Consider the following 27,178-nt stretch of genomic DNA (forward strand, 5'->3'; position numbering starts at 1 on the left):
CCACGTTCACCAATCTACTGGTTACTATGTAACTACAACCCCGTCACCAGAAATCTACTGTTCTATGTAAGGACTACAAACCCCACGTTCACCAGTAATCTACTGGTTAGTATGTAAGGACTACAAACCCCACTTTCACCAGAACTCTACTGGTTACTATTAAGGGACTACAAACCCACGTTCACCAAAAATCTACGGTTACTATGTAAGACTACAAACCCCACGTTTACCAGAAATCTACTGGTTACTATGTAAGGACTACAAACCCCACGTTCACCAGAAATCTACTGGTTACTAAGTAAGTACCCAAAACCCCACATCACCAGAAATATTTGGTTACTATGTAAGGACTACAACCCCACGTTCACCAGAAATCTACTGGTTACTATGTAAGACTACAAACCCCACGTTCACCAGAAATCTACTGGTTACTAAGTCTGTAAGTACTACAAACTGAAGTTAAAAACAAACCGAAGCTGAAGAAACCCTAAACGTTACCGAACAGATCCGCAGGACTGATTGACTGACGGAGAGAGAGAGAGAGAGAGAGAGAGAGAGAGGAGCACATTCTCCTTGTTCTGTGTGTGTGTGATTGATCCGAGCGGGTTGTAGGCGGGGGGGGGGGGGTGCTGTTATTATCACAGACCGCTACGCGGCCAGTTGAGGAGTTTTATATTCAACCGAGCACGGATATTGACTCTATTACTCGGATAATACTTGTACTCGGCAAAATGCTTTATCTGTACCGGATATGTATATGCATTAATAAAAAAGAAAGTTGATGTTTATTCCATAATCTAAAAGAAAGTTGATGTGTATATGCATTTATTAAAAAGAAATTAATGTGTATATGCATTAATATAAAAGAAGTTGATGTCATAATGAATGGTGAGGATATAATAAAAACAAGTTGATGTGTATATGCCTAAAGAAAAGAAAGTTGATGTGTATAGCATAAATTAAAAAGGAAGTTGATGTCATAATGAATTGTAATGCTAAATCAAAATTAAGTTATGAGTATCTGCATTAATCTAAAAGAAAGTTGATGTGTTTATGCATTAATCTAAAAGAAGTTGATGTGTTATGCAAAATTCAAAGAAAGTTGATGTGTATATGCATTAATATCAATGAAAGTTGATGTCATAATGATAGTGATATGACATAATGAATGGTGATGATATCTAAAAAGTGGGCTTGGCTCAAGCTGTGTTCAGCATGGAGGAGAACTCTGATCCTAAATGGGAATGTTTTCAAGCGATTGAAGAGCACAACTCCTGGACTTGAACAAAACGTCACAAGGTGCCGCAGGAGTTGGGAGAGTGTCAAGTCTAGCCACCTTGGAATTCCATTTATGCTCTTTGCAGACTATGTGGTTCATTTGGCTTTATCAGGCATTGATCTACAGCTTCCCTGGGGTGAATCATGAGGGGGAAAGCGTGCCTTTGCTCAGGCTGTGTCAGCATGGGAGGAGAACTCCTGACCCTAAATGGGAATATCGTCAAGCGATGGAAAAGCATATCTACTGGACATGAACACACCTCACAAGGCGCAGCAGAAGGTGGGAGAGTGTCTCTGGGCACCTTATATTCCTCTTCTGCTCTTTCCAGATTATGTTGTTCTGTGGGCTTCATCAAACAGTGATCTACAAGCACCCACTGGGGCAGCTTGAAGTCCAGTGTCAAGCATTCGGATCAAAGTCAGCCCCTCCAAAATCTCAAAGCAGCGATTTCTCCCATCGGGTTGGGAGTCAATTGCTGTCCCAAGTGAAGACGTTCTTGTATCTCAAAAGCTTATTTCAAACAGTGCAACTTGTTCCAACACAAAACCCACAATACTCCTGAAACTTTGGATGCTCCTCCGCCTCTCAAACGGAAGACTGGGGTTGTATTTCCCGATGGGGAGATCTGTCTACCAGCTGCTAATTATTTCCCAAGGCTACATCGACACTATATCATCTGCCCGAGTAGTTGGATACGAGGCCCAACCATAGCAAAAGTATGACATTTTTTAAGAATGTATTATAGTGGATATACTCCAAGAAAGACAAAGGTTTTACAAAAGGATTGAGAATGATCCTGCTATCAAAGATATGTTTTCAGTGACGATATGATCACCTACTTCAGGATCCAGGAACGACAGCAGCAGAACCTAAGACGGATCCAAGAATGTAAAACATCAACTATGAGGCTAGGAAGTTGAGGTTCAGGTGATTTATTCAATTCAATTTATTTATATAGCGCCAAATCACAACAACACTTATCTCATTGCGCTTTTCATAAAAGCAGTCCAGACCATCTTCTGTATGTTAGTTGTAGAAACCTAAAAATTCCCACCAGAGCAAGCAGTAGGCGAAAGAGGCAAGGAAAAACTGAGCCAACTACCTCTAAGCTTCATCAAAGAGGAAAGTCTCAAGCCTACTCTTAAATGTGGAGATGGTGTCTGCCTCCTGAACCCAAACGGGAACCTGGTTCCACAGGTGAGGAGCTTGATAGCTGAACACTCTGGCTCCCATTCTTCTTTTGGAGACTTTAAGAACCACAAGGAACCCTGCATTCTTGGAGCGCAGTGCTCTGGTAGGATATAGGTACAATGAGCTCTTTAAACCTGTTAGCTGACAGATAACACTTCCTCTCCTCCTCTCCAAGTCTGTTTTCTATGAAATTGCTGTTGGTGTTGAGGCCTGAGGTCAGTGAGGAGTCAGTCAGTCGGTCAGTTAGTCAGTAAAATCCTGACTGATATTTAAATTTAGCAGCTGAACCAATCTGGAAAATACATGAGATCAATACAGTTGTTCGGGCCTGTGCTACATGTTTTATTGGCGTTGCCTAGCGTCTGCGTCGAACAACTCTCCTACGTCGGTGGACATGGGAGGACCTGTGAGTCCTCCTGCGTCTGCGAGCGGGGCGAGCGGCGTGTCTGCGTCTGCGTGGCATTGTCAAAAAACAACCTGATGGGAGCAACCTGATTGGTTCTACTTATAGACTCTCATGACAATGCTCTGTGATGTCACTGATAATGGCACAGTGATCCAGAAACGGCTTTCCCTGCTTGCAGTGGAGATGTGTTAAAGGTCGATCAGTTTTACATTTAGGTCGACACTTGATTTACAGCACGCCACATCGCACACACACACACAACACACACACACACACCCACACCAGAAACAGACACACGCACACACACACACACACACACACACAGACACCGCACACACACACACACACACACCAAAGACACACATGCACGTAACAGGCACACCACGCACACGCACACAGAGACACACACCAAACACACGTACACAGACAAAAAAAACCTATATTCTATGATGTCACAGATGATGTCACAGTTTATGTGACACATCATCATTTATGATGTAACAGAGACACATACCTTGACTTCATTGATGATGGAACACGCTGCCTTCAGATGGGTCAGGTAACAATCCCTAGTGACTCGCATTGATTGAGTCACAGGAATTTGACATTGTGAAAGATGAATGGCAGTTACCTGAGTTCCTTCAAGCCATAGAAGTATAAAAAAGTTATACTTCATTTATTAATTGTTTAACATCAACATCATGTTAGGTAAAGAAACCAGAACAGGAACTGAGCAAGAACAGCGAACCATCACTGCAATTTCCCTTGCGGGATTAATAAAGTATACATTATTATTATTATTTTATTAATGTTGTTGTTATTATTGTTGTTTTTGTTATTATTGTTGTTTTTGCTATTATTATTGTTGTTATTACTGTTGTTATTATTATTATTGTTGTTGTTATTATTACTATTATTATTGTTGTTATTACTGTTGTTATTATTGGTATTATTATGATTGTTTGTTTTGTTGTTATTATTATTATTATTGTTAGTATTACTGTTGTTATTTTTATTATCATCATCCATAATCATCTAGTTGAAGGTCGATACCTCATTGCCATGTGAACATATGACAGGAACATAGGTGCATTCCTCTGATGAAGGCGATGGTTCCTCACACAAATCCACACTCAATCAACGACAGCAGTGCTTTGGGATTAATTAGTTTGAGACATGTTTAAAGAACCCAGATTATAAAAACAAAATCTATTTTCTGAATTTGGGGGGTCATTTTGTGTCTCTGGTGCTTCCAAACATATACACACTTGGAAATAACTACCATGTTTTTGAGTGAGATCCGGTTTCTGAATGTCCTCTGTCTTCAGTCTCCGGATGAGACGTCTCACTCTGTAGCTAAACAAGTGAGATGTGTCACTCTGTAGTAGTACCATAATAACAGTAATACTAACAATAGTACTAATAACAACAACACAAATAATCATAACAATAATAACAATTATAACATAATGATGATAACAACATAATAATAATAGCAAACAATAACATCAATAATAATAATAATAATAATAACAACAGTAACAACAACAACAATGACAACAGTAATATTAATAACAGTAAACAACAATAATAACAAAAACAACAATAATAACAATAATAACAATAATAACAATAACAATAATAATAATAATAATAATAATAATAATAATAATAATAATGTATACTTTATTAATCCCGCAAGGGGAAATTGCAGTGATGGCTCGCGTTCTTGCTCAGTTCCTGTTCTGGTTTCACATGATGTTGATGATGTTGAACTCTGGAAAGGAAGTTCTATTATGGGGCATCATTCCTGAGATTCAGCTTAACAATGTTAAACAATTAATAAATGAAGTATAACTTTTTTTTATAATTCTATGGCTTAAAGGAACTCAGGGTGATGACATAATGAATAGTGCTGATGACATAATGATGTGTATATGCATTAATCAAAAGAGAAGTTGATGTGTTTATGCATTATTCAAAAATAAATTTGATGTGTATATGCATTAATGAAAAAGAAAGTTTATAGTATATGAAGAAATCTAAAAGAAAGTTTGATGTGTGTACAGACATAATGAATAGTGTTGATGACATAATGAACAGTGATAATGACATAATGAATGTTATGATATAATGAAAAGAAAGTTGATCTGTATTGCATTAATCAGTAGACCTCGTCGAGCAATGGTAGCGCGTCTGACTCCAGATCAGAAGGTTTCATTTCCTGGGCACTGCCAGGTGCTCTTGAGTAAGGCACTGTACCCCCAACTGCTCAGGATACTGGTCTGGTCCACTTACTCTGACATCCTCCATGTTGGCATGAATAGTCCTGAATGTGTGTCAGCCTGTGTGTGATTACTAACAGAGTGTAAGTTCTAATTCTGACCACTGGTGATCAATAAAGAGTATAAATTACACATCACATTATGTTAATCAAAAAGAAAGTTGATGTGTCTATGCATTAATATAAAAGAACGTTCATGTGTATAGCATTAATGAAAAAAGAGTTGATGTGTATATGCATAAATAAAATAAAGTTGATGTGTATATATGACATAATGAATAGTGACGATGACACAATGAATGGTGATTATTAATGAAAGAAAGTTGATGTGTATATGCATCAATTAAAAAGAGTTGATGTGTATTTGCATTAATCTAAACAGAAGTTGATGTGTACATGCATAAATGAAATAAAGTTAATGTATATAATAACATAATGAATAGTGATGATGACGTAATGAATGGTGATGAGATATTGAAAAGAAAGTTGATGTGTAATGCATTAATCTAAAAAAAGAAAACTTATTTGTTTATGTAAATTCTGAAAAGCATAGAATTTGTTGAAGGAGCATAAATAGGGCTGCTAGTAAGTTGCAGGTGCACTGAACATTTCCACGGTAACAGGGAGTTCATCCAATCAGATATGTCACTGTAAAAATAGAATGTTGGCACATCAAGAAATGCTTTTGACCCTTTGATGCGGATCAAAGGTGCTTAGGATGTTCCATCTACACATTTAATGAATATACGCATCAACTTTCTTTTAGATTAATATAATTTATGATCCTCAGTGGGGAAATTACAATTTACACTCTGTTATTAATCACACACAGGGCTAAAATACACACTCACACTGAGGACCTATTCATACCCACATAGAGAAATGTCACAGCGAGTGGACTGCCGGCTTCACACAAGAACACTCCATACTTCAGTCCACATATGGAATTCATGCAGTGGTCCCCACCTGATTCCCTACTACTGCCACCCCTAAACATTGACCCCAACATAATTTGAACAAGCAACCTTCTGATCTGGAGTCAGACGCGCTACCGTTGCGCCACGAGGTCTACTGATTAATGCATGTACACATCATCTTTCTTTTTGATTAATACAATTTAATATATATATTTATTGATCCCTATTGGGGAAATTACAATTTACACTCTGTGTACATTTTGTTAGTAATCACACACAGGCCTGAATACACACACACACACACCTCAGGATCTATTCAAGCACTAATGGAGAGATGTGAGAGTGAGTGGGCTACCAGCTGGACCAGCGCCTTGAGCGGTTGGGGGGGTACCTGGCAGTTCCCAGGATGTGAAGTGGCATCCAACCACACTCTGTAATTTGGTCCGCATGGGGACTTGAACTGGCGACCCTCCGGTTCCCAACGCAGCTCCTACATGTGCCAACATTCTATTTTTACAGGGACATATCTGATTGTAACGGCAAATGTCAGGAAATATGGAGAGGTGCATTAAGACATCTTTTAAAGCAGATGGACTTTTCCTTAAAGGAGAATTCCAGTCAATTTCAACACGTAGCTCTGTAGTTTGTACATTAGGAGGTCTGTCAGTGGAGAGAGAAATGAAACCAATCGGTGGTGTCTACCCCGTGTTATCCTCCTGCTAGAGTTAGCACCCAACAGCCTTAAACAGGGACAGTTAGTTTAAACCTGTTTTATCACTCCAAATCCCCTTTGTGAAAACAAGGACGAGGAGTGAAACACTGAGACACACACACAGTTTATATTGTCATTTTGCCAATGTTCGCACACACATGCATGCACGCACACACATACACACATACACACACATCAACTTCTTTTGGATTAATGCATATACACATCAACCTTCTTTTAGATTAATGCATATACACATCAACTTTCTTTTAAGCTGCAGTTCTAGAACAATAGGTTGAAGTTTTAGAATTTGAACATGCATTATCACCAGACTTTAGTTTGATCTGAGGAACAGGAGGTCAGCACAGGCCATGATCGTAGAATGCAGGCACATTTTAGTCTGGTAAATTACACTGGGATGGAACTGCTGATCTTGCGATTGACAGCCGATCCACCCCAATACAGCAATCTGATACTGTGCAGAACTGAGGGATTCCCACTCTCTAAAACTTCACCGCCCAACGTGGGGCTCGAACCCACGACCCTGAGATTAAGAGTCTCATGCTCTACCGACTGAGCTAGACAAGCCCTTCTTAAGTTTTGAGTTGCGGTCCAAACATTTTACTTAAACGTTCTGAAATGTTACAGTTCTAGAATGTTAGGTTGAAGTTCTAGAATGTTAGCTTTAAATTCTAAAATGTTAAGCTGCAGTTCTTTCGAAGAAGTCAAGTCTTTTGGGGGGGGGGGAGGTTTAAATGTGTGGGAGTGTTTATGTCGGGTTGAATATGTTTGTATGAAGGAGTACGTTGTTTTGTTTCAATACACGTTGTGAAACTCATATCAATGTTTTCCTTTGTCTATTGACAGGATTATTAATCTCACTTAACGGTATGTAGAGGGGTTGTGGTCTATGACAGATTTTTCAATACATTTAACAGTTTCCTAAACTCTAACACACCAACACACCCAAAACACACAATTGGCAAAACATTTAATTTCATGCTCAAAATCCCACATTGTAGGCAAGGCAGGCAAGGCAAGGCAGCTTTATCTGTAGAGCACATTTCAGCAACAGGGCAATTCAAAGTGCTTTACACAAAATCAGTTAAACAGATAAATCACAATTACAAACAGTTAAAAATTATAAGCGTAAAAACACATGAATAGATAGTTTAAAAAAAAAGACACATAAACATAAGAATAAAGTTACAGTGCAGCAAACTAAACTCCAAAACTAATTTTCAAAATACAATAATACAAACTAACAACACGCTATGTCTGACAAAACAATGCAAACGTGTTTCAAAATCAAATAATTATTCCAAACACTAACACATGTTCTCCTCCAACAGGAACATTTAGTCAATCAAACACAATGACAAAAAAACTCTATCATCAGCTGAAATTACAAAAACTTCATTATTTTGGATGTGTCAGGTATGCCCTTTACAATAGACGGTATATTGCATTGATCACAGATGTGTTTTGCACATGCATTTATTTCTTTTGTTGAAAAACTTCAATACCAATTTGATTTTTCCAATTATGTTTCTCCCACGGCGACGCCTTTTCGCCAAGTTGAAGCCAGCCTCGTCAACATAGATAATTTCATGTGGGACTTGATTGCCTCCAACTCCATGACTCTGAAAGAAATTAGACACAGTGTATGTAACTGCTTTGCTGTACTGTATATCTACTGTATGTCCTCATGTACTCCAGGTTTATAGAGTAGTTTGCAGTAATGACTGTATTGGTAACCTTACCTGGACGTATTGGTGACGGAGTTCTTTGATGCGTTCATGTTCCTTTCAAAAGGAACTTTCTATAGTTGTTTCATTCGGACTCTGTGTTTAGCTAGAGTCCGAGAAATGGATGTTAGGCTAATTGCTGCATGTTCCCAAAGACAAGGTTGTCCATCAATGAATGTTGATGTGTATATGCATTAATATCAAAGACAGTTGATGTGTATTGCATGATCAAAAGAAAGTTGATGTCATATGAATTGTGGTAACATAATGAATAGTGATGATATCATAATTAATAGGGATGATACACTAAATAGAAGTTGATTGCATATGCATTAATATCAATGAATGTTGATGTGTATATGCATTAATCTATAAAAAAGTTGATGTCATAATGAATAGTGATGACATAATGAATAGTGATGATGACATAATGAATGTGTTTATGCATTAATGAAAAAGAAATTTGATGTATATATGCATTTATTAAAAGGAAAGTTGATGTTTTTATGCATAAATCAAAAAGAAAGATGATGTGTGTATGCATTAATGAAAAAGAAAGTTGATGTGTTGGAAAATGTTTTCGGATACCATGGTGACCGGAGAAACTCATTCATCTGTTACGCATGTTACTTTATCTTTATTGTGAATTTGATTTCATTTGAATTGTATTTCGCATTAATCAAAAAGAAAGTTGATGTGTACATGCATTAATCTAAAAGAAAGTTGATGTCATAATGAATTGTGATGATGACATAATGAATGGTGATGATATAATAAAAAGAAAGTTGATGTGTATATGCATAATCTATAAAAAAAAGTTGATGTCATAATGAATAGTGATGATGACATAATGAAGACCAGTTGTTCCACATGGCTAGGGTCTAAGTTTGCACGCTGTAGACTCAACACATTTCCAGCTGTGCTAAAAACCCACTCAGAAAACAGCTGGCCTTATATCTGGGGTCGAGGAGAGCTGCAAGCAGAAATGTGGAGTTTGCAAAAATTGGTTCAAAATGCCATTCTAGTTCTTTGCTCAGATTGGCTGCCAGTTTCCCTGCTGCTGTGCCTAACCTTTCCCTGGACTCAGCCGCAACATCTTGGCCCAGCCCCACTGTGGCATCCTGATCATCACCAGCCAGGAACTGATCTGATTCATCCTCAGATTCCTCACCAGCATGCAGTGACCTGATGATGGTGCAGGGCCATCCAGGAGGGGGATGACCTCAGAGATGGAGGCGCTGGGTTTTGAGGGCGCCCGTGTGACCTCCTCAAAAGGACTAAGAACAGTGAGCATGTCTGATGCTAACCCCCACTCATTTGGATAGATGATTGTAGAATCTTTACCCATGTTAGAATGCCAAGCCCTGCGCTGCTCCACCAGCCGCTGGAGCATGTAGAAAGTATTGTTCCACCTTGTTTTTTCATCTGTTATGAGCGTGTGCTGGGGGAGGTTCTACTGTGTTTGGAGCTCATGTAATCTGTTGCTGGCTTTGCTTGAGCGATGAACATGGCCAGATATGCTCCTGGCTTTGGAGAGAAGGGATGAATAGTGATGATATCATAATTAATGGTGATGATACAATGAATAGAAAGTTGATTTGTACATGCATTAATATCAAACAATGTTGAGGTGTATATGCATTAATATCAAAGAAAGATGATGACATAATGAATAGTGATGATGACATAATGAATAGTGATGATGACATAATGAATAGTGATGATGACATAATGAATGGTGATAAAAAGAAAGTTAACGTGTACATGCATTAATCTATAAAAAAAAGTTGATGTCATATTGAATAGTGATGATGACATAATGAATGTGTATATGCATTAATCAATGAGAAAGTTGATGTGTATATGCAGAAATCTAAAAAAAACTTGATGCGTATATGCGTTAATCTAAAAGAAAGTTAATATGTTTATGCATTAATAAAAAATTAAGTTAATGAGTATATGCATTAATAAAAAAAGAAATTTGATGTGTATATGCATTAATATAAAAGAAAGTTGATGTCATAATGATGGTGATGATAAAAAAAAGAAGTTGATGTGTACATGCATTAATAAAAAGAAAATTGATGTGCATATGCATTCATTAAAAAAATTTGATCTGTATATGCATTTATTAAAAAGAAAGTTGATGACATAATGAAAAGTGATGATGACATAATGAATGGTGATGATAAATCAAAAATTAAGTTAATCAGTATATGCATTAATATAAAAGAAAGTTGATGTGTATGAATTAATCAAAAGAAAGTTGATGACATAATGAATATTGAATGGTGATGATATAATAAAAAGAAAGTTGATGTGTATATGCATTTATTAACCGTATGTTATTTAAGCATGCAATTGATATGGTTGATCAGAAATTCTTATATTTATTGCTGATTTGAAAACTATTTACATGACAGCTTTGAGCTTCAGATCAATGGTGTTGTCATGGTAACAGACAGAACTATATACAGAACGTTTTGCAACAATGAATACAACACATGCGGTTGCAATTATGAAGTAAAATGTAATGAAAAAGAGTTTTCATACTCAATATAACTTTCTTTTTTTAACTTTTAATTTTTTTATGATCATTGTGACTTTTTTTGTTTTTGGTTCTTTTTTATTTTTTTTATTTCGACACCAGGTATGTGTTAGTGTGTGTGTGTGTGTGTGTGAGTAAGAGAGAGACACAGAGAGAGAGAGGGGGGGGGGGGGCAGCTGGCAGTTAAAAAAAAAAAAATCTCCGATGGCAGAGACGCAACGGGAGCAGCATGTCTGAAACCCACGTTCACCAGAAATCTACTGGTTACTATGTAAGGACTACAAACCCCACGTTCACCAGAAATCTACTGGTTATTATGTAAGGACTACAAACCCCACGTTCACGAGAAATCTACTGGTTATTATGTAAGGACTACAAACCCCACGTTCACCAGAAATCTACTGGTTACTATGTAAGGACTACAAACCCCACGTTCACCAGAAATCTACTGGTTACTATGTAAGGACTACAACCCCACGTTCACCAGAAATCTACTGGTTACTATGTAAGGACTACAAACCCCACGTTCACCAGAAATCTACTGGTTACTATGTAAGGACTACAAACCCCACGTTCACCAGAAATCTACTGGTTACTATGTAAGGACTACAAACCCCACGTTCACCAGAAATCTACTGGTTACTATGTAAGGACTACAAACCCCACGTTCACCAGAAATCTACTGGTTACTATGTAAGGACTACAACCCCACGTTCACCAGAAATTTACTGGTTACTATGTAAGGACTACAAACCCCACGTTCACCAGAAATCTACTGGTTACTATGTAAGGACTACAAACCCCACGTTCACCAGAAATCTACTGGTTACTATGTAAGGACTACAAACCGAAGTTAAAAACAAACCTGAAGCTGAAGAAACCCTAAACGTTAACGGAACAGATCCGCAGACCGAATTGACTGACGGAGCAGGAGAGAGCGAGAGAGAGAGCGAGAGAGAGAGCGAGAGAGAGCGCATTTCTCCATGTTCTGTGTGTGTGTGATTGATCCGAGCGGGTTTGTAGGCGGGGGGGGGGCGCTGTGATTATCACAGAACGCTGCGCGGCCAGTTGAGGAGTTTTATTCAATCCGAGCACGGATATTGACTCATATTACTCGGATAATACTTGTACTCGGCAAAAGTGCTTTATCCGTACCGGATACTCGTTTCAGCCGGATACTCGGATCACCACTAATAAACACATCAACTTTCTTTTAGATTTATCATCACCATTCATTATGTCATCATCACTTTTCATTATGACATCAACTTTCTTTTTAATAAATGCACATACACATCACATTTCTTTTTTATTGATCCATATACACATCAACTTTCTTTTAGATTTATGCATATACACATCAACTTTCTTTTTGATTAATTCATAAACACATCAACTTTCTTTTTAATAACCGCATATATACATCAAATTTCTTTTTGATTAATGGATAGACACATTCATTATGTCATCATCAAAATTCATTATGACATCAACTTTCTTTTAGATTAATGCACATAGACATCAACTTTCATTGATATTAATGCATATACACATCAACTTTCTTTTTGATTAATGCATATACACATCAACTTTCTTTTTAATAACCGCATATACAGTGGTGCTCAAAAGTTTACATACACATGCTTAAGTTGACTAAAAAGAGGAATAAAAAAATCATGTTTTGGAAATTTATTTTAATACCTAAATTAAAAAATGAGGTAAAATCCAACCTTTAAGGACACCAATTTTCTTTGTGAATGAATAACGTATTGTAAATAAATAAATGTTCTTATTTAAAATACAGGGGTCATAAGTATACATACCCCTATGTTAAATTCCCATAGAGGCAGGCAGATTTTTATTATTAAAGGCCAGTTATTTCCTGGATTCAGGATATTATGCATCCTGATAAAGTTCCCTTGGCCTTTAGAATTAAAATAGCCCCACATCCTCACATACTCTTCACCATGCTTAGAGATAGGCATGGTTTTATTTCAGTTAGACTAATACCTGGTTTGATTTGCATTGAGAGATGATTTTATAGAAAGTATCCCATGCCTATCTCTAAGCATGGTGAAGAGTATGTGAGGATGTGGGGCTATTTTATTCTAAAGGCCAAGGGAACTTTATCAGGATGCATAATATCCTGAATCCAGGAAATAACTGGCCTTTAATAATAAAAATTTAACATTAAATTTAACATAGGGGTATGTATACTTATGACCCCTGTATTTTAAATAAGAACATTTATTTATTTACAATACGTTATTCATTCACAAAGAAAATTGGTGTCCTTAAAGGTTGGATTTTACCTCATTTTTAATTTAGGTATTAAAATAAATTTCCAAACATGATTTTTTTATTCCTCTTTTAGTCAACTTAAGCATGTGTATGTAAACTTTTGAGCACCACTGTACACATCAACTTTTATTGATATTAAAGCATAAACACATCAACTTTTACTGATATTAATCCATATACCATCAACATTCTTTGATATTACTGCATATACACATCAACTTTTGTTTTGATAAATGCATTTACAGATCAAATTTCTTTTTGATTAATGCTTAAAAAATATCAACTTTCTTTTTAACAAGTGCATATACACATCAACTTTCTTTCTCTTTAAGATGAGATGGTGCTTGAACATGAAGAGCTTTGTAGGTGAGAAGAAGGATTTTAAATTCTATTCTGGATTTTACAGGAAGCCAATGCAGAGAAGCCAAACCAGGAGAGATGTGATCTCTTTTCCTGGTTCCTATCAGAACACGTGCTGCAGCATTCTGGATCAGCTGAAGAATCTTTATGGACTCTTTTAAGCAACCTGATAATAAAGAACTGGAGTAATCCAGCTTAGAAGTAACAAATGCGTGGACTAGTTTTTCTGCATCAATTTTCGACAGGATATTCCTGAATCTCTGAATGTGATGACTACTGCACTGGGGAAACTTCGGCAGGCCTGGCCACGATTTCACGTCAGGGAGATTTTTCCGTGAAGGTTATGGAGAGTTTAACTTCGCAGAGTTTGATTGTGCAAAGTCAATACAAATAAAGAAATGTGTTTCCGCCCTGTTTCGAACAGGGGACCTTTTGCGTGTGAGGCAAACGTGATAACCACTACACTACGGAAACTGACAAAACAAATTTATTCGGCATATTTGTGGGAAAATGCACCATTTTTATTTTACTGCAAATGTTCAAAAAGCTACAAAATAGAGATTTTAAACTAGATTCAGTCACAGATGCTTTGTCATGTATTTGAATGACAGCAAATATGTAGTAAACATAAATATTTCTACATGCATTGACTGTGGCCCAAATGTTGGAATAGCGCCACCTATTTCTTGATGTGCCAAATATTAAGCTTGGGCATTCCTCGTTAGTATAATGGACAGTATCTCCGCCTGTCACGCTGAAGATCGGGGTTCGATTCCCCGACGGGGAGATTTTTCTACCAGCTAACCAATGCTACAAGGCCTCGAGGAAGTCCCGGCGAACGCGTGGTATACTCCGGAAAGTGGGCCTTGGCTCAAGCTGTGTTCAGCATGGGAGGAGAACTCCTGATCCTAAATGGGAATATTTTCAAGCGATGGAAAGAGCACAACTCCTGGACATGAACGAAACGTCACAAGGCGCCGCACAGTTTCAAGTCTGGGCACCTTAGAATTCCATTTATGCTCTTTTCAGACTATGTGGTTCATTTGGCTTTATCAGGCATTGATCTACAGCTTCCACTGGGGTGAATCATGAGGGGGAAAGCGTGCCTTGGCTCAGGCTGTGTTCAGCATGGGAGGAGAACTCCTGACCCTAAATGGGAATATTGTCAAGCGATGGAAAAAGCATATTTACTGGACATGAACAGCACCTCACAAGGCGCAGCAGAAGGTGGGAGAGTGTCAAGTCTGGGCACCTTATAATTCCTTGTCTGCTCTTTCCAGATTATGTTGTTCTGTGGGCTTCATCAAACAGTGATCTAAAGCACCCACTGGGGCAGATTGAAGTCCAGTGTCAAGCATTCGTAATCAAAGTCAGCCCCTCCAAATCTCAAAGCTCAGGATTTCTCCCATCGGGTTGGGAGTCAATTGCTGTCCCAAGTGAAGACGTTCTTGTATCTCAAAAGCTTATTTCAAACAGTGCAACTTGTTCCAACACAAAAACCACAATACTACTGAAACTTTGGATGGTCGCCTCCGCCTCTCACACGGAAGACTGGGGTTTTATTTCCCGATGGGGAGATCTGTCTACCAGCTGCTAATTATTTCCCAAGGCTAAATCGACACTAGTATCATCTGCCAGAGTAGTTTGGATACGAGGCCCAACCATAGCAAAAGATATGAACTTTTTTAAGAATGTATTATAGTGGATATACTCCAAGAAAGACAAAGGTTTTACAAAAGGATTGAGAATGATCCTGCTATCAAAGCTATTAATAATCAAATATAATATTTACCAATTTACATGTGAAAATATGTCTGCTCTATACACGTTAAATTAATTTACACATTTATAGTGTGATGTGTATATTCTCATACTTTTTTACAATATATTTTGTTTTCATCCCTCAAAAATAAATAAAAATAAATGAGATAAGTCTTATAGACTGGAATTGTCTACGTTGTATGACATCACAGCATTCTATAACACATCAAAAGAACTACTGACCAATCAGCTGTGAGTTCATGATGAGGTCACAAACATCCATAGAGAACCTTATATGTACAAGCCGTGTTGAGTCTTTAAGTTCAGGGTTCTGCTCCGGGCAGCTGGAGGCCAGAAGCTTCGGCAGAGACTAGGCGCTGCGAAAGCAGCTTGTCTTTGGAGGCCTCGCTTCCAGAAGACTAGGACCAGATGCTGCAAAAGCAGTTGGTCTTTGAGGCCTCCTCACCTGAAGCCGCTGACCTCCAGCCAGCCAGAGCAGGGGGCCCAACTGGCTCCGCCAGGGAACAGAGCTACCAGCTCTGGGGACAGGGGTCAGGGACCAGGTAAGTGGTTTAGAAAGGTATTAGGGATCATGAATCTCCAAAAGAAAACACTGGTTCCAAACAGCTCTACTGTAGTCCAGCCTATACTCTGCTCCTGATTGGCTTGTAATCCTTACCTAGGTACTGCGCATGTGCAACTCTCAACAAAGATGGAAGAGAAGTGCGATGCCTCACTCTGTAACTAAAATCGAGAGGTGTTTCAGGTAATTGATGTGCCTTTGATACTGAAATCCTTTCTTGGGGAGGACCCCCAACTACCACATACTGAGTTACTGTCACCCATCAACATTTGACCCTGACGTGATTTGAACACGTAACCTTCTGATCTGGAGTCAGACGCGCTACCATTGCGCCACAAGGTCTGTTGACTAATGCATGTACACTAATGCATGACTGATTTAAGTTGTAGAGTTCTTCTCCGGGTAGCTGGAGGCCAGCGGCTTCGGCAGAGACCAGGCGCTGCGAAAGCTTTTTGAAAGTTTGGCTTTGGAGGCCTCGCTTCCAGAACGCAGGGACCGTGCGACGCAAAAGCAGTTGGTCTTTGAGGCCTACTTACCTGAAGCTGGTGATTAATGTGTTTCAGGTGTTAATATCTTTTATGTCTTTGATGTGTCTCAGGTGTTTGATGTGTTTCAGGTGTTTGATGTGTTTGATGTATTTCAGGTCTTTGATTTTTTTTTGTGTTTGAGATGTGTTTCAGTTGTTTAATGTGTTTCAGATGTTTGATATGTTTCATGTGTTTGATTTGTTTCAGGGATTTGATATGTTTCATGTGTTTGATGTGTTTCAGGTGTTTGATATGTTTCAAGTGTTTGATGTGTTTCAGGTGTTCAATTTGTTTCAGGTGTTTGAGTTGTTTGATGTGTTTGATGTGTATCAGGTTTTTGATGTGTCTCAGGTGTTTGATGTGTTTCAGGTGTTTGATGTTTTTTATGTGTTTCAGGTGTTTGATGTGTTTGATGTGTTTCTGGTGTTTCCAGATGTCTTTGATGTGTTTTATGTTTTTTATGTGTTTGTGCTTCCGGTGTTCTAAGTGTTTCAGGTGTTTGATGTGTTTGTGTTTTTGTTATTTGATGTGTTTCAGGTTTTTTATGTGTTTAATGTCTTTTATGTGTTTCAGGTGTTGATGTCTTTGATGTGTTTTATGTGTTTCAGGTTTTTGATGTTTTTTATATGTTTCAGGTGCTTGATGTCTTTGATGTGTTTGATGTGTTTCAGGTGTTTGATATGTTTCAGGTGTTTGATTTGTTTCAGGTGTTTGATGTGTTTCAAGTGTTTGATGTGTTTCAGATGTTTGATGTTTTTCAGGTGTTTGATGTGTTTCAAGTGTTTGATATGTTTCAGATGTTTGATGTGTTTCAGGTGTTTGATGTGTTTGATTAGTTGAAGGTGTTTGACGTGTTTTATGTGTTTCAGGTGTTTGATGTTTTCCAGGTGTTTGATGTGTTTCAAGTGTTTGATATGTTTCAGATGTTTGATGTGTTTCAGGTGTTTGATGTGTTTGATTAGTTGAAGGTGTTTGACGTGTTTTATGTGTTTCAGGTGTTTGATGTGTTTCAGGTGTTTCATGTGTTTCAGGTGCTTGATATGTTTCATGTGTTTGATATGTTTCAGGGGTTTGATATGTTTCAGGTGTTTGATGTGTTTCAGGTGTTCAATTTGTTCAGGTGTTTGAGATGTTTGATGTGTTTGATGTTTTTGATATCTTTCAGGTGTTTCAGGTGTTTGATGTTTTTGATGTTTTTTATGTGTTTCAGGTGTTTAATGTCTTCGATGTGTTTGATATGTTTCAGGTGTTTGATCTGTTTGTACTTCCGGTGTTGGATGTGTTTCAGGTGTTTGATGTCTTTGATGTGTTTCAGGTTTTTGATGAGTTTCAGATGTTTATGTGTTTCAGGTGTTTGATGTCTTTGATGTATTGTATGTGTTTCAGGTGTTTAATGTCTTTTATGTGTTTGATATGTTTCAGGTGTTTGATCTGTTTGTGCTTCCGTTGTTGGATGTGTTTCAGGTGTTTGATGTCTTTGATGCGTTTCAGGTGTTTGATGAGTTTCAGATGTTTATGTGTTTCAGGTGTTTGATGTCTTTGATGTGTCTGAAGTGATTCAGGTGTTTCAGGTGTTAGATGTTTTTAATGTGTTTCAGGTATTAGATGTATATGTAAATTGGTGCATAAAAGCCTATGTTAATAGAGGAAATGAAGCCGTTGATGCTCAAATCCTTGCTGGGGGAGGACACCCAACTACCACATATTGAGCTACTGCCACCCATCAACAACATGTTCTCTTCCAACAGGAACATTTAGTCAATCATACCACAATGACAAAAAAACACTATCATCAGCCGAAATTACAGAAACTGCAATATTTTAGATCTGTCAGGTAGACTCTTATACAATTGTCAGTATATTGTATTGATTATAGATTGTGTTTTACAGATGCATTTTGTTTCTTTTTCTGCAGAAATCCAATCCAAAAAATGAATGACCATCTCAAAGTAGCTTTATAGAATGTACCATTTGTTGTCTATTACACACACTAGAGCCACACCCCCCACTGGACTGTAGGCCTATATGTGACATGTTTTTAAATTTGTGAGTGTTACAGTCAACTCCTAAAACTGTTCACGCAGTATAATAGCAAATATGGAAATCAGACAAACATTATGAGGAGAAAGAGCTCATTTTGGTGAGTAGGCTATGCCTTAAGCAGCAGGGCTAAGAAACGGGATTTGTGAAAGCACAGTTATAATGAAAATAATAGAAAGTGTTTAGCTTTCCAAAATCCCAGAACATAAAACTTAATTTCTATATTATCTCTAAATGACAGTAGCTCGCACACAGCAGGCATGGTGCGACACCTACTGGTCTGTTTTTGCAATCGATTTGAACTGCCCTAGAGGGTCCCTATGTGGTGGAAACCACATTAAATATTAATTTAATTGTATAATATAGCGCGAACAGTAACAACTCTGTGCACACAAGTTCTTGTGTGGGAGTAGTGGGATTTGGTGCTGGCAATAGAGTCCTTGTAACGTAGGATGTGGTTGTTGTACATTTCTTTGTGAATAGTGAGACCAGTTTTCCTATGGAGACGTTCAAGTTGCCGACCTTTGGCTTTCATGAGACAAAGATCGGGGGTGAACCAAGGGGCGGAGACAGAGAAAGAAACAGATCTGTTTTTCAACGGTGCAAGAGAATTCAGAATATTATGGAGTCCAGTGTTGTAATGAGAGACCAGATCATCGGGGTGGAGAGATTGTGAGTGTCAGGAAGGCAGAAGGAGTGAATAGTTGAATTGAGTGTGGCGGGGTTGATATTCTTTGTGTTCCGAAATTAAATAAGGCGTGGTATTTTTGAGATGGAGAGATGGAGTTTCACTGGAAATGAGAGGAGAAAATGGTCAGTTATAGGGAGTTCATCTGCTGTAAGGTCAGACAGGGTTACAACCAGAGCAGCAGATTAAGTCCAGAATATGTCCTTTGGAGTGTGTCGGAAAAGTGGTATGTTGCTGACATCCAAAACTGTCTAAGCAGGAGGTGAAGTCTTTGGTGAGAGGCAGGTTGATATTGTCCATGTGGTTTTTGACCCAGCAGTATTATGTTTGGTGAGAGAGAGGATAAGTGGGTAAGGAAAGCAGCAAAGTAATTTAAAAAAATTACTATTCTGTTTAGGGAAGCAGTAGAAATGATGGTTGGAGTGGGACCAGACAACAGATTCAAAGGAGCTGAAGACAGAGTTGGCTCTCTGCAGGTTCTTTAAGCAACAAACGTCCCTGTGTGGACTTGAACCACCATCCTTTAAGTTAACAGCCGACTGCGCTGACCTATTGCGCCACAGAGACTGTGCCTGTTTGATATTTTATGAGCAGGAGCTCGATCTTCAAGCCACAAGCATTTCCTTTATGGCTATAGTAAGTAAATAGTATGTGCTTTATACAAGTTATAATGTTTATTATGTTTATTTTTACATATAGGACATACAGATAGAAACTGTTTTAGACAACAGAAATGTGAATCACAGATTTTCCAGCCCCTGAGCCTGAACAGCAGAGCAGAGTGACACAGTGGAAGCGTGCTGGGCCCACAACCCAGAGGGTGATGGATCGAAACCTTCCTCTGCTAATTCCTATTAAGTCTATTTCCAGTCTCTTGATGTTTAACAAAGCATCTGTGTCTGAAATGAAATGTCTCCACCTGCTGAAGAGTAAACTTAATGGCATGTCAAGTTTATTTCATCCATAAAAATGGAAACTACTCATACCTGCTGTAACACTCATAAAAAGCACCCAAAGGACAACGTTAAGTGGCCCCGGGAGCCAATGCCACGGGTCCCAAGGACCCATAAGGCCAATGCCACGGGTCCCTGGAACCCAAAGGACAACGTCAAGGTCCCCCGGGACCCAAAGGACAATGTAAAGGGTCCTATGGACCCGAAGGACAATGTCAAGGGTCCTATGGACCCGAAGGGCAACGTAAAGGGTCCCTGGGACTCTTAATCTCAGGGTCGTGGATTCGAGCCCCATGTGGGGCGGTGGTGTTTTAGAGAGTGTGAATACATGAGTTCTGCACCGTATAATGTGGCTGTATTGAGGCAGATCGTCTGTCAATAGCAAGATTAGCAGTTCCATCCCAGTGTAAAAATCCCTGTAATTTACCAGACTAAAATGTGCCTGCATTCTACAATCATGGCCTGTGCTGACCTCCTGTTCCTCAGATCAAACTAAAGTCTGGTGACAATGCATGTTCAAATTCTAAAACTTCAACCTATTGTTCTAGAACTGCAGCTTAACATTCTAGAACTACAATGTAGCATTTTAGAACTGTAATTAACATTGTAGGACCGCAACTCTTAAAATTCTTCAACTTCAACCTATTGTTCCAGAACTGCAACTTAACATTCCAGAACTGCAAGTTAACATTCTTGAAGTTTGACCTAACATTCTAGATCGACACCTTAACATTCTAGAAATTAAACCTAACATTTTAAACTACAACACAGCATTGTAGAACTGTAAGTAACATTTTAGGACCATAACTCTTAAAATTCTAAAACTACAACCTATTGTTCTACAACTGCAACTTAACATTCCAGAACTGCAGCTTAACATTCTTGAACTTAAACCTAACATTCTAGAACTGCAGCTTACCATTCTAGAACTACAATGTAACCTTTAGGACTATGAGCAACCTTTTGGGAACGCAACTTATATATAACGCAACAAATTCTAAAACTTCAACCTATTGTTCTTGAATTGCAGCTCAAATTTCTAGAATGAAAGCTTAACTTTCTAGAACTGCATCTTAACATTCTAGAACTTCATCATAACATTCTAGAACTGCAGCTTAACATTTTAGAAATTAAAGCTAACATTGTAGAATGGCAGCTTAACATTCTTAAACTTCAACCTAACATTGTAGAACTGCCAAGTAACATTCTAGAACTGTAACATTTCAGAAGTTTTAAGTAAAATTTTGCGACCGCAACTTAAAACTTGTACAGTGCCTGGCTAACTCAGTCAGTAGAGCATGAGACTCATAATCTCAAGGTCGTGGGTGCGAGCCCCACGTTAGGCTGTGTTGTTTCAGAGAATGGGAATCCCTGAGTTCTGCACAGTATCAGATGGGGTGGATCTGCTGTGAATCGCAAGGTTAGCAGTTTCATCCCAGTGTAAAAATCCCTGAAATTTTTCATTCTACGATCATGGCCTGTGCTGACCTCCTGTTCCTCAGATCAAACTAAAGTCTGGTGACAATGCATGTTCAAATTCTAGAACTTCAACCTGTTGTTCTAGAACTGTAGCTTAAAAGAAAGTTGATGTGTATATGCATTAATCCAAAATAAAGTTGATGTGTATATGCATTAATCAAAAAGAAAGTTGATATATATATGCATTAGTAAGTAGACCTTGTGGCACAACGACAGACAGTCAGTAGAAAAAAAACGTTTGTTGTAAGAAAACTTGTTTAATTTGTTATGAATCTTTTTTGTAATTTTACAGATGTTTAAAAATATCAGAAAGCATATCAATATTGCAGTATTCATAATCAATATTGCAATATCACATTTTGTCAATATCGTGCAGCCCTAGTGTGTGTGTGCGTGTGTGTGTGTGTCTGTGTGTGTGTGTGTGTGTGTGTGGGGCTGTGTGTGTTGGGAGTGGGGCTGCTAAATGTCAAGGGCTAGGAGGAGATGGATGCAGAACAACGTGGTAGTACAGTGTGTGTGTGTATGTGTGTGTGTGTGTGTGTGAGAGAGACAAATATAAAAAGCTTCAAGTAGACTCTAATAATATAATCATATTGTTTCTTCCATTTATTAAAATATCTGACTTTACTGCCACTATCTGTTTCTTCTACTCTACCATATTTATAGTGTATGATTTGCATAATACCAATCATAGCCTACATCACATCAAAAACTACCTCTGTCCCTGTTCTATTTTTAAAGACACAACATTAGGTTTTTCAATCAGATTGATAGTCAAACTGGAAATGTCCCCATGTTTCTCCATTTTCAGGGATTATGTTCCCAGTTTTGATCTCAGACGTCTGGTGACTTTATATCATATCAGAATATTCTATTACTGTTAAGCCCATTATGAATATTAAAATACGCCTAACCATGTGTCCTGTGTCATAGCTACATGTATGACCTTTGCAGCAAAAGAACGTGTGAAAATCAGTTTGGGATTCAGTGAGCTTGTTGGTTGTTTAGAGGCTAAAAACAGGTTTAAACTAACTGTCCCTGTTTGAGCCTGTTGGGTGCTAACTCTAGCAGGAGGATAACACGGGGTAGACACCACCGATTGGTTTCATTTCTCTCTCCACTGACAGACCTCCTAATGTACAAACTACAGAGCTACGTGTTGAAATTGACGATCATTCTCCTTTAACAAGCCACACACACACACACACACACACACACACACACACACACACACACATACACACACACAAAGAGGTAAGTCCCACTTTACAGCAGAGCTAAAACTACTTTTACTGAACTGTTTCTGTTTAGTAGAGCTGGATTGTGATGGGGAAGGAGTACATTCACTTCTCTCACATTGTTCCTTCAAATGTATAACTTTTTTGTCAGTTATGTTCCAAATATCAGTACAGTATGATGTGCTGTGATCAGGAGATGCATACACACTTTTTCTTTAGGCGCTGTACCAAATTCGGTGAAGATTGGCCCTTAGGGGGCGCTATAATCCACATTTATTGTTTTTTTGTAAAAACTCAATGCATTTCAGTGGGAAAATTGCAATATGTCTGCCACAGTAAATGCTATAAACATGAAACTTGTGATGTTTGTTATGCCTCTCTGAGGCAGTTATGACCATAGACATATAAAGAGCAGATGCTGCATCGACTGGCGCTGACGAGCAGAGGTAGTTTTTTATGTGATGTAGGCTATGATTGGTATTTTGCAAATCACACACTATAAATATGGTAGAGTAGAAGAAACAGATAGTGGCAGTAAAGTCAGATAATTTAATAAGTAGAAGAAACAATATGATTATATTATTAGAGTCTACTTGAAGCTTTTTATATTTGTCTCTCTCTCTCACACCCACACACACACACACACACACACACACACACACACAAACACACTGTACTACCACGTTGTTCTGCATCCATCTCCTCCCAGCCCTTGACATTTAGCAGTCCCACTCCCCACACACATATACACACACAGACACACAGACACACAGACACACACATAGACACACACACACACACACTAGGGCTGCACGATATTGACAAAATGTGATATTGCAATATTGATTATAAATACTGCAATATCGATATGTTTTCTGATATTTTTGCCGTTGCGCCACAAGGTCTACTTACTAATGCATATACACATCAACTTTCTTTTAGATTAATGCATATACACATCAACTTTATTTTGGATTAATGCAAATACACATCAACTTTCTTTTAAGTTGCAGTTCTGGAATGTTAGGTTGTAGAACAATAGGTTGAAGTTTTAGAATTTGAACATGCATTGTCACCAGACTTTAGTTTGATCTGAGGAACAGGAGGTCAGCACAGACCATGATTGTAGAATGCAGGCACATTTTAGTCTGGTAAATTTCAGGGATTTTTACACTGGGATGGAACTGCTAATCTTGCAATTGACAGACGATCTGCCCCAATACAGCCACATTATACGGTGCAGAACTCAGGCATTCCCACTCTCTAAAATACCACAGCCCAACATGGGGCTCGAACCCACGACCCTGAGATTAAGAGTCTCATGATGTAGTTTTTGAATATTAAGAGTTATGGTCCTAAAATGTTACTTACAGTTTTACAATGCTATGTTGTAGTTCTAGAATTTTAGGTTTGAGTTCTAGAATGTTAATATTCAGTTCTAGAATGTTAGGTTTAAATTCAAGAATGTTAAGCTGCAGTTCTGGAATGTTAAATTGCAGTTGTAGAACAATAGGTTGTAGTTTTAGAATTTTTAGAGTCATGGTCCTGAAATGTTACCTACAGTTCTACAATGTTATGTTGTATATCTAGAATGTTAAGCTGCCATTATAAATGTAAAGTTGCAATTCAAGAACAATAGGTTGAAGTTTTAGAATATTTGTAAGTTGCAGTCCCAAAATGTTACTTACAGTTCTAAAAGGTTACATTTTAGTTCTAGAATGGTAAGTTGCAGTTCTTGAACGTTAGGTTTGAGTTCTAGAATGTTAATATTTAGTTCTAGAATGTTAGGTTTAAGTTCGAGAATGTTAAGCTGCAGTTCTGGAATGTTAGGTTGGAGTTCTAGAAAATAGGTTGTAGTTTTAGAATTTTAAGAGTTATGGTCCTAAAATGTTACTTACAGTTCTACAATGCTGTGTTGTAGTTTAAAATGTTAGGTTTAATTTCTATAATGTTAAGCTGTCGATCTAGAATGTTAGGTCAAACTTCAAGAATGTAAACCTGCAGTTCTGGAATGTTAAGTTGCAGTTCTGGAACAATAGGTTGAAGTTGAAGAATTTTAAGAGTTGCGGTCCTACAATGTTAATTACAGTTCTAAAATGCTACATTGTAGTTCTAGAATGTTAAGCTGCAGTTCTAGAACAATAGGTTGAAGTTTTAGAATTTGAACATGCATTGTCACCACACTTTAGTTTGATCTGAGGAACAGGAGGTCAGCACAGGCCATGATCGTAGAATGCAAGCACATTTTAGTAGATAGAACTGCTAATCTTGCGATTGACAGCCGATCCACCCAAATACAGCCACTTTATATGGTGCAGAACTCATGCATTCCCACTCTCTAAAACACAACCGCCCAACGTGGGGCTTGAAACCCACGACCCTGAGATTAAGAGTCTCATGCTCTACCGACTAAGCTAGCCAGGCACTTCTTAACCCTTCTGTTGTGCTTCGGATCCTGGGGACCCATGCAGTTTTACCCATAGTGTTGTCCTTCGGGTCCCCGGGGACCCGTGGCGTTGTACTTTGGGTTCCAGGGAGTCGTAGCATTGTCCTTTGGGTCCCTGGGACCCACAACGTTGTCGTTTGGGTCCTGGGGACCGTTGACGTTCCTTTTCGGGTCCCAGGGACCCTTGACGTTGTCCTACGGGTCCCGGGGACCCATGACGTTGTCGTTTGGGTCCCGGGGACCCGTGAAGTTGTCCTTTGGGTCCCAAGGACCTGTGTCATTGTCCTTTGGGTCCCGGGGACCCTTGACGTTGTCCTTCGGGTACCAGGGACCTGTGGCATTGGCCTTATGGGTCCTTGGGACCCGTGGCATTGTCCTTCAGGTCACAGGCACCCTTGACATTGTCCTTTGGGTCCCAGGGACCCGTGGTACACTCAATCGGTCGTATTAGTTCTGCTACCCTCGCATCGTCCTGCCTTTGAGTCCCTGGGGACCCTTGATGTTGTCCTTCGAGTTCCAGGGACCCGTGGCAATGGCCTTATGGGTCCTTGGGACCCGTGGCATTGTCCTTTCGGGTCACGTGGACCCGTGGCCTTGTCCTTCGGGTCCCTAGGACCCGCGACATTGTCCTTCGGGTCCCAGGGACCTTTGACATTGGTGGTACACTCAATCGGTCTGATTAGTTCTGCTACCCTCGCATCGTCCTGCCTTTGAGTCCCCGGGATTCTGGCCAGTGGCTTGTAGTTGTAGTAAAAACAGGAAAGGCAAAGGCGAATGGAAAGGGAGGTTAAAAAAGAAAACTAAAGGCTTGACATCAGTCTACTAATTATTTTTATTACACACACACACACACAAAATATACACTTTAGACACATTTGTCTTCTTGTTGTCGTCATTTTTTTTCACGTCATCTTGTTTTGGACCTGTGCACTTGTTGCACGTGGCTCGGCACAGCCGGGGGAGTAGCTGCAGCATGGCCCGTTGTTTGACTCTGGAGTTGAAGCTGCATCGGATTCTCGTGAGCGGCGGTGTCGCTCGCAATGTCTCCGCTGAAGCCAAGGTACAAAAACGAGAAAACCCACAAGAGGCCCGCGACGAACACGACGACGACAACCACCACCACCGTGACTATGATGGCGGTGGGTGTGCGTCACAAGAAGACCAACACACACACAACCCCAGCAGAGAAAAAGACTACTGACAAACATGTTTGAAAGCTGAATAGCTTCAGGGGATGTAGCTCAGTGGTAGAGCGCATGCTTCGCATGTATGAGGCCCCGGGTTCAATTCCTGGCATCTCCAACAAGTGTTACTGTCTCAGCAATTGAGAAGGTTTGAACAAATTTGAATAGCAAGATGGTGTAGGTTGTAGTAACCTTCTTGCGTTCCTGGCAGTTAATGCAGAAATCAGTCTCAATGACCAGATGTGTTGCATGATTTGCAGTGAGCAGTGCATTTCCCAGTGATGTTGGTCAGTGTAGCTACCTTCCACGCAGTTGGTTTTGACTCCCAGCCATTGCAGTAGCTTTCTATGAGTGATGTTACTGTTTATCTATGATTTATACAATAGCAGTACAAGCATTTTGCCATGGTCTGATTTCCAGCCACCACTAGGTTTTGAAGCCATAAACAACATTAACATTACATATTCCACCCAGGTTTCTTCTCTTCTCTTATTTAGTGATCTCACAAAAAAGTAAAAAAAATCTGAAAATCT

General features: G+C 38.9%; 6 non-coding genes across 6 annotated transcripts; 2 read left to right on the plus strand and 4 right to left on the minus strand.

Moving 5' to 3' along the window:
- Window positions 1–6,157: 6,157 nt before the first annotated feature.
- Window positions 6,158–6,229, minus strand: trnaw-cca (transfer RNA tryptophan (anticodon CCA)). The gene has a single exon. It is a non-coding gene; the product is annotated as a tRNA-Trp (tRNA).
- A 1,075-nt stretch (window positions 6,230–7,304) lies between these two features.
- On the minus strand, window positions 7,305–7,377 carry trnak-cuu (transfer RNA lysine (anticodon CUU)). Its single transcript has one exon. It is a non-coding gene; the product is annotated as a tRNA-Lys (tRNA).
- A 6,770-nt stretch (window positions 7,378–14,147) lies between these two features.
- On the minus strand, window positions 14,148–14,220 carry trnav-cac (transfer RNA valine (anticodon CAC)). The gene has a single exon. It is a non-coding gene; the product is annotated as a tRNA-Val (tRNA).
- A 241-nt stretch (window positions 14,221–14,461) lies between these two features.
- Window positions 14,462–14,533, plus strand: trnad-guc (transfer RNA aspartic acid (anticodon GUC)). The gene has a single exon. It is a non-coding gene; the product is annotated as a tRNA-Asp (tRNA).
- A 1,827-nt stretch (window positions 14,534–16,360) lies between these two features.
- Window positions 16,361–16,432, minus strand: trnaw-cca (transfer RNA tryptophan (anticodon CCA)). The gene has a single exon. It is a non-coding gene; the product is annotated as a tRNA-Trp (tRNA).
- Window positions 16,433–26,691: 10,259 nt separating this feature from the next.
- Window positions 26,692–26,763, plus strand: trnaa-cgc (transfer RNA alanine (anticodon CGC)). Its single transcript has one exon. It is a non-coding gene; the product is annotated as a tRNA-Ala (tRNA).
- Window positions 26,764–27,178: the final 415 nt, after the last annotated feature.

The sequence above is a fragment of the Etheostoma spectabile genome, unplaced genomic scaffold, assembly GCF_008692095.1.
Source record: "Etheostoma spectabile isolate EspeVRDwgs_2016 unplaced genomic scaffold, UIUC_Espe_1.0 scaffold00002450, whole genome shotgun sequence".
Taxonomy (NCBI): Eukaryota; Metazoa; Chordata; class Actinopteri; order Perciformes; family Percidae; genus Etheostoma; species Etheostoma spectabile.